The sequence below is a fragment of the Vanellus vanellus genome (assembly GCF_965231255.1).
Source record: "Vanellus vanellus genome assembly, chromosome: 8".
NCBI classification, from domain to species: Eukaryota; Metazoa; Chordata; class Aves; order Charadriiformes; family Charadriidae; genus Vanellus; species Vanellus vanellus.
In genome coordinates, this window is record NC_138913.1 from 10,686,084 (window position 1) to 10,694,854 (window position 8,771).

Here is an 8,771-nt window from a genome sequence, read left to right on the forward strand (position 1 = left end):
GCAGATGGGTGGGTTTTGCCTTAAAAGGAAAAATGGTTGACTCCTCTGTCTGCCATTAAACCTTGTCAAGAAAGAGAGAATTTTGAGCCATCCAGCAGCCTTCGAGGGTCTACTTCAAACTGCCCCTATCCTTCCCCCAGGCAATGAACACACAGAAGACCCCGTATAAATCCTAGTTCATCAGCTGAAATGCGTGTCCCAAGTGTGTATTTACCAGCCCAGTTTCTAAAACTAACATGAACAAGCCAGGAACCTTGGCTACTAAATAGGCATATCACTCAGGTGAACCTGGCACCAAATTTAATACTGTGCCAGGCCAAGCACGTACAGAAGAGCAGAGCAAACTGTCCCTGCTCTCCCGGCAGCCCCGCTTTGCTACTGATGGACAAATCAAGGGGATTGCAAAGTTTTAACCTGGTGACGGGCAGCCGTTAAATCATCCGTTGTGTAGGGATGTGGACCAACGCAAGAAATGGTCACAGCAAGTGAAGCGTAATTCTGGTATTTTATCACTGAGGGAAGTTACTTTCTCCCGGCTGCCCTCACGGCACTACTCTAATGGATCAGTTCCTGAAGCAGCTGCCAGTGGCAGAGATGGGGTTTTGTCCCCCATCTTTACCACGTCTTCTGCTTTCCCGCAATCCGTGTAGCAACCTTTGCTTCTTTAGCCAAGAAGAGCATGATGTGTGAGACTTATTCAGCCATTTCAGAGCCTTACCTTGCTCACCACGGAGAAGGTCGTGTCCTGTTCCCCCATCTGTCTGCCCACCCCTCTCTCTCCTCGCCAGCCCAGCTCTATGCACCCTCCCAACAACGGCCTTAGAGGCCTTACAGGAGCCTGCACCCAAAACAGGCTCTGGATGCAGTTATCAGCCAACTGTAGGTGTAGACAGATTTGGTTTCCAGTTCCTCTGAAAAACCTTTAAAGATGAAACTGAAGAATTTTTGAGTACCCCCTTTTATTGAGAAGTTTACCTCACGCAGTTGTCCCACAGTTATATTTTAAGATGGCTGTTGATGTGACGAAGCAAAATCACAGCAAAGTCACATAGAATCATAGACTGGTTTGGGTTGGAAGGGACCTTTAAAGATCATCTAGTCCAGCCCCCATCCTTTGGGAAATTCCTTTCACCAACATAGAAGTTGTTGAATTCTTAAGCTTGTGTGTGGTATTTTCCAAGCTATTTATTTCCTCTAGTTTCCATAACTGCACTCTGAAAAGATGCATTCTCCTTAAAAGACTCTTATCATAATTCCTGAGATTATTATCTCTGAAAGCAGTTTAAACATGAAGTAACAAGCATCCACCACATCTGCTGTGAGTGATGGTCTGTGTTTATTGGACCAATAGGAAAGTGTCCTGGTCACAGTCAGCTTTTCTATGGCTGCCACAGAAAAGGGACGAGAGAGACTGTCTTCATACTGTCGTACCTTATTAACCACTTCATTTACAGTTGGTGTGTCAGTATCAGATCCTCCCCAGACCATTGTTGACAATGTGTGGGGTAACTCAGCAGAAGAAGTTTTCCACAAAGGTAGGAGAATAATTAAGATTCTTCTGAAAGCAGGTTTTGCCATTAAAAGAGGTAAGGTCAAGGGACCTGCACGAGAAATCCAGTTTTTGGGAATTAAGTGGCAAGATGGCAGGCTCCAGATCCCAATGGATATAATTAACAAAATAACATCTATGTCCCCACCTACTAACAAAAACGAAACACAAGCCTTTTTAGGTGTTGTGGGTTTCTGGAGAATGCATATTCCAGGTTATAGCCAGATTGTGAAACCTCTCTATGAAGTGACTCGGAAAAAAAATGAGTTTATGTGGGGCCCTGAGCAACGACAAGCCTTTGAGCAAATTAAACAAGAGATTGTGCATGCAGTAGCCCTTGGACCAGTCCGAACTGGACGGAACATTAGAAATGTGCTCTACACCGCAGCCGGGGACAATGGCCCTACCTGGAGCCTTTGGCAGAAAGCACCAGGGGAGACTCGAGGTCGACCCCTGGGATTCTGGAGTCGGGGATATAAAGGCTCCAAGGCCAACTATACTCCAACTGAGAAAGAATTCTTGGCAGCATACGAAGGAGTTAGAGCTGCTTCAGAAGTAATTGGTACTGAGGCACAGCTCCTCCTGGCACCCCGATTACCAGTACTGGGCTACTCATCATGCCACCGATGCTACCTGGAGTAAGTGGGTTGCCTTAATCACGCAGCAAGCTCGAATAGGAAACCCAAATCGCCCAGGAATCGTAGAAGTAATCACAAATTTGCCCGAAGGCAAAGACTTTGGGATGCCACCAGAGGAGGTGGTGACACGTGCTGAGGAAGCTCCACCATATAATGAACTCTCAGATAATGAGAAACAGTATGCCTTATTTACTGATGGGTCTTGTCGTATTGTAGGAAAACATCGAAGGTGGAAAGCTGCTGTGTGGAGTCCTACACAACGAGTCGCGGAAGCTGCTGAAGGACAAGGTGAATCGAGTCAATTTGCAGAGGTAAAAGCCATCCAGCTGGCATTAGATGTTGCTGAACGAGAAAAGTGGCCAATACTCTATCTCTATACTGACTCATGGATGGTGGCAAATGCTCTGCGGGGGTGGCTAAAGCAGTGGAAGCAGAGCAACTGGCAGCGCAGAGGTAAACCCATCTGGGCTGCTGAGCTGTGGCAAGATATTGCTGACCGGCTAGCAAACCTAGTCGTAAAGGTACGTCATGTAGATGCCCATGTACCCATGAGTCGGGCCACCGAGGAACATCAAAACAATCAGCAAGCAGATCAGGCTGCTAAAATTTTTCAGACAGACTTGGACTGGGAACATAAAGGTGAACTATTCTTAGCTCGGTGGGCCCATGACACTTCAGGTCATCAAGGAAGGGATGCAACATATAAATGGGCCCGTGACCAAGCGGTGGATTTAACCATGGACACTATTGCGCAGGTTATCCATGACTGTGAAACATGCGCTGAAATCAAGCAAGCCAAATTGTTAAAACCTTTGTGGTATGGGGGATGATGGCTGAAATACAAGTATGGGGAAGCTTGGCAAATTGATTACATCGCACTCCCTCAAACTCACCAGGGTAAGCGCTATGTGCTTACAATGGTGGAAGCAAGCACTTGATGGTTGGAAACCTATGCCGTACCTCATGCCACTGCCCGGAATACCATCCTGGGCCTTGAAAAGCAAGTCTTGTGGCGACATGGCACGCCAGAAAGAATTGAGTCAGACAATGGGACTCATTTTAAAAACAATCTTATAAGTAATTGGGCAAAAGAACATGGTATTGAGTGGATATATCATATCCCCTATCACGCACCAGCTTCTGGGAAGATTGAGCGATACAATGGACTGTTAAAAACCACCCTAAAAGCTATAGGAGGTGGAACCTTTAAAAATTGGGACACGCATTTAGAACAAGTTACCTGGTTAGTTAACACCAGGGGATCCATCAATCGAGCTGGTCCTGCTCAATCAGACCTTTTACATACTGTAGAAGGGGATAAAGTTCCTATGGTGCATGAAAGGAATTTGTTAGGGAAAACTGTTTGGGTTTTTCCTGCTTCAGGCAAAAGCAAACCCATTCGTGGGACTGTTTTTGCCCAAGGACCTGGATGTACTTGGTGGGTGATGCTGAAGGATGGAGAAGTTCAATGTGTACCTCAAGGGAATTTAACCCTTGGTGAGAATACTCAATCCTGAGCTGTATGATGCTGATCACTACATAATACTAACAGTGTTCAATAAGTGTTTTTCAGGATAACACAGTGGTGATGAAACCTAAGCTAGCTTCATCAAGTGGCGTCCAGCAAGCTCTTCAAGATGAACATGCTACCCATGGGCACGAACCAGAATGAATTTTGTACCATCTTTCCTGCCCTGAGATGAGATCCTGCAATCATGAACTCAATGGACTTAAAATTTTGTATATAAACATAAACCGTAGATGAGTGACCTGCATATATCCATATCATATATATCTGTGTGTGTGTAAATTTGTTGTATAAAAGTAATAGTAATCTGAGCAAGATGCAAATGGTATGGAATAAGGGGTGGAATGTCCTGGTTTGAGGTAAAACAGAACCAATTTTGTTCAGTAACTTCGCTTCTTAGCTGGGCCTCTTCTAACAACTGAAATTAACTGCATATTGTGCAGTCAGCGTTCACTCTCTCAGAGTGATCAGACCAATGTTTATAGCCGATGCCCAGGCATGGGATGCAGAGAGGCTCCTGCTTATACTTACTGCCATAACCCCCAAGGCCAACCAACTTTGTTATTTGCCACGTTGGAGGGTCGGAAGCGGAAAAGTATAGTGGGGTCCCACCTGCAGGGAGGAGCGGACAGGACAGGTGACCCAAAACTGACCAACAGGGTATCCCATCCCATCTGCCTCATGCTCAGTATAAAAGCTGAGGGATTAAAGGGTCACGGGCTCTTCCTTCAATGGCCGATGTCTGAGGAGGACTCTGTTCGTCTACCTGTGATCCCGATCCTGAATCCAGATCCGGAATCCAGTTCCCGTCCGTCACTGAGTCCAGCCTGGGACTGCCCCAGTGCCAGCCCATGACGTGATTGTCATCTCGGGAGCTTGATACGGTTTTGTATATATTTTTCATTATTTCTTTTTATTTTATTATATTTCATTAAAGTAGTTTAGTTCCTTCTAAACTCATAAGTCTCTTTTTCCTCCTCTGCCTCTCTCTTTGAAGAGAGGTAGAGGGGAGCATCTGTCGGTCCCATCTGGGGTCCCTCGGGTCCCCAGTGGTGGATTTGGCCTAAACCACGACGGAAAGAAAAAGAGACCTCGTCATGTAAAGAAACAGTGAATTCAGATCTCTGGAAGCTGTGAGGAGATTAACAGAAAACTATATAATATTTTCAATACCTTTTTCTTTTTTTTTTTTGTACTGCTGATGAAACAAAGATAGAAATGTCAGATGAGCTGTGCAAGCCACAGAAGAAATAATCATCAAAATTATGGTTGGAGTATAAGCATATATGTGTCCAGAGCCCATAGGACCCTGCCTGTTTGTCAGATTGTACTTGTCTTTTAAACAGTTTAGGTGGAATAGCAATTGAGAGAGAAAATAATTGCACAGCAATGCACACTTTAATGACTAAATACAACCTTTATTATAGAAACACCAATAATAAAAAATAAAGAGCATGTCTTACTTCTCATAGCAAATTATTTTTTAGCTATTTAACTACATATTATAGCAAGCTAGAAGTGATCAACCAAACCATCCTCATACACTCAAGACACTAATCTATATCACCCTTCCTCTTTCCACCAGAATTAACAGCTGGTTTTTAATTTGGACTTTGTCCATCAGAGAGCAAAAAGGACTGAAAGAAATTAAAACTTGCTTTATAAACTCCCTGGGGATTTGGCTAAGCCTGACATCATCGTGCTCATGGGGTGCCCTTGTGCCTCCCTGGGGTGTGCAAGAGACCATCATGGATGGTCTGGGGTGCGAGCTGCAGCAGAGCATCAGGGAGCTGTAGGGATGTTCCCACCTCCTAATTTCTACAAGTGGCCCCACTGTATCCCGGCCACCACGTGCTTGTAAGCAAGTGAAGCATAGCTTCCCTGGTGGGGTGCATCATGTCACCATGATCATTATCTTCTGGTTCAGGGATGGGTTGATCTGAGTCCACAACTGGGGGAAAAAGTGAGCTGGGGCTGGTGAGACCAACATTGCTGGTCACCCGGCTGCAACCTTGTCCCTGCCCACCGCAGACTGTGCTCTTCTCTCAGCTCTCCGGGTACCTGGGCTCAGGGTTTTGGCATACAGATTTTTAGGGCAGGTTGGTCGGTAAACCCCTGTCCCAAGCAGTGAGCCGGTTGCTGAACAAAGGTCTGACTATGGTGAAGGGCAGCCCTGGAAGGGAAGCAAACTGCCAGGCTTAGAAAATACTGGTTTCATTTACATCCACATCGACAGGAAGCAAAGGAACTGTGCGCTGCTGCCTGTGGTGTAACTATTATGGCCCACCTGGTGTACAACTGGCTGATCATAAGAGCCTCTTTGTGAGGCGCTCTTTTAGGGACTTTTTGCACAAAATGTTTCCTCAGACAAGACGTTTGAAAGATAAAGTCTGGCAACCAAGACCAGTTACACCTATAGAGTCTTCCCACCGCGAGGAGGACCGCAAAGCAACTCCATTAGATAAAAAAAGTGCCCACCAAATATCTACCTAAATTCTGGCAGAAAATAGATACAGGCAGCAGCTTTAAAAGCAGCACATGGCAACTCAGGGAGCAGCTGGGCTGGCTAATTCTAATTCAGCGTTAAATTCAGAGAGGCAACGCTCCCTGCCACGCTGGCATGCGGACATGCAGCCCCGCTGCCGGCTGTTGGTGCGGTTTGTGGTCAGGGAAGGAGGTGACGGCACGCAAGCTGGGCTGGAGATGGGAGGAAGGTTGCACTTAGGGGCTGGGGTCTCCTGATGTGGTAAGGAATTCTCCAATGGATCCCCTACTAATGTAAGGCACTAACTCCATTGGATTAATTTTGCTGCATGTTGGCAACATTTCATGGGAGCATCCAACTGTTGCATCAGTTTATACCGCGTGTGCTTCACCTGTGCCATTTAGAGTAAGCCCGGAGTATTACTCATCTAGAAAGGGCAGTATGCAGCTTCCTAAAAATAGCAAACAAATAACAGCAATAAAAAGCATAAGAACAAATCAGTTAAACCTGAATCCAAACATTTTTCAATAGCAACAGTTCGATTCACTGTAGAAAGAAAACAAGTGTGGGGAAAAGAACATTAACCTTGCATCATCCCCTTGCCAGAGGGTGTCACAAGATTAAACAAAGAATTATCAGTCATTAAGAACAGTTTTCTCTCCTCATGTTGATATCAAACATTAAAAGACTGAATATTAACATAAAGAGATTTTTCAGTACAGAACATACAAGAAAATGCTATCTCCATCTCAGTATAAGTAACAAACTGTACTAATCATGCAACCTGGCAATCCAAAGAACATGTGATATAGGACTTAGTTTTGAATGGGAAAGATTGATCACTATTGATTACTGGTCAGAACGGCTCAGGGTCAGATCATGGCAATGCTGAGCTTTTTAGGCAGTGTTTGTTGTTAAAATGTCCCCTTGTAACAGTTTGAACAGTAACATCACTGTTGCATACATAGGCTCATTTTCGAACGGAAGCTCTTCCATATATTTACACTTCCTGCTAGACATCTCATCCATTCTCTTGTTTTTAAAAAAGTGAATGCTTTAATCGAGTATAAAAATCTGCTTTTTGAACAACAGATTAACAGTACTAACTAACCCTGAAAACTAGAAGGATTTTATTAAGCCAAGGGTTTGAACAACGCCGCTGAGTTCGGAGGGCCCCTTGTCTGCTAACCGGGGGAAAGGAAGAAGGGTGAAAATAAGCTAAAGTTCCCTAAGCGATATTAACAGTGCTGGAGCCTCTTACAAAACAATCATTGAAATACTCAAATTTCAAGTATTCAACTGAATACAGTTGAAATCACTGCATCTGTATTAAAGGTTTGAAAGTTTGGTATTCTGTTTCTTGTGCTGCTTTCCCTTATAATCATATTCAACTGCCTCCCTTGCTCACAGCTGACTGCTGTCTTATGTTTCTCCAAGTGCAAAAGTGCTTCAGAATTGTTTTTGTGTTATTAATTGGTTCATTCAGAGTCAAAGGGAACACTTCTGGAGAGTGTTATTGACTTCCACAGCTACGTATTATGTCGATTATGGAACAGTATGACCCCGTTTCCTGCTTGACAAAGACCAGCCTCTTCTAGTAAGTCACGGAATGGAAGGATTCCTTTTCTTTCTTTATTTAAATAAGTAAACTCTCAACGGTTAAATACTAGTAAAATATCAAAACTATTTAAAAAAATTAAGGGAAATTAAACTCACAAGATATTATCATCAGTTTTACCCAGTGAAAATCCAGTGAGATTCCATCGCCATTAATAATTGCTCAGGATTTGGGCCATTATTAATGGAAATTAAATTAGCTCCCAGCATTTCTATTTTGTTTAGCTCCAGCTTATACTAACAAAAAGGAATTTTTTCAGATTACTTCAGTCCTTCTTTTGTTTAATAGGTGCCATTCCACAGTCCTTTTCCAGGCAAAACTTTTATTGTTAAAATTTAAGCCATTACTCTAACTACTAAGGGGAAATGTGTTCTTACTTAATATTATTTTCTCTTTTGTAAATGTTTATATTTATAATTTCTTATCATTTTGATGTCATTTGCTGCAGTGAACAGATTGTGTTGCGTGTGCGTGTGTGCACACATTTGTGCATACGTTTAGCTTTTTAAATCTTTTGTGACAAGGAGATTTTCCTTGTTGCAACAAAGGAAATTAGCTGAACTTCATCTCAAAAGCAATTACTACTTTTGTGCCTTCATCATTGGTTTAGCAGGAAATAGACTATAGAGTGCACCAATTAGTGTGCTTTAAAGCAACTCCAAATTATTTCCATACGAAAATCCAGCTACTCAGCTGTAAGCACACTGGATAGCGTTTACTTTTGGGCAGAGAGTTTGTCCAAGGCCTGTGCAAGCTTTTATTTCCCACAGAAGCCTTGTACGGACAGCGTCAGTGCATTTCCATTTGCTCACGGGCCTCGTGCACGTCTGCCACAATTGTGGCCGCTTAACCCCTGGCGTTTTCAGTGAGCGGGGTATCCTCCCCCGTTTAGAGAGATCTACGTCTCAGTAGAGGGACAGTTACTGAGTTCAGTGGCGGTCACTGTAACTGGT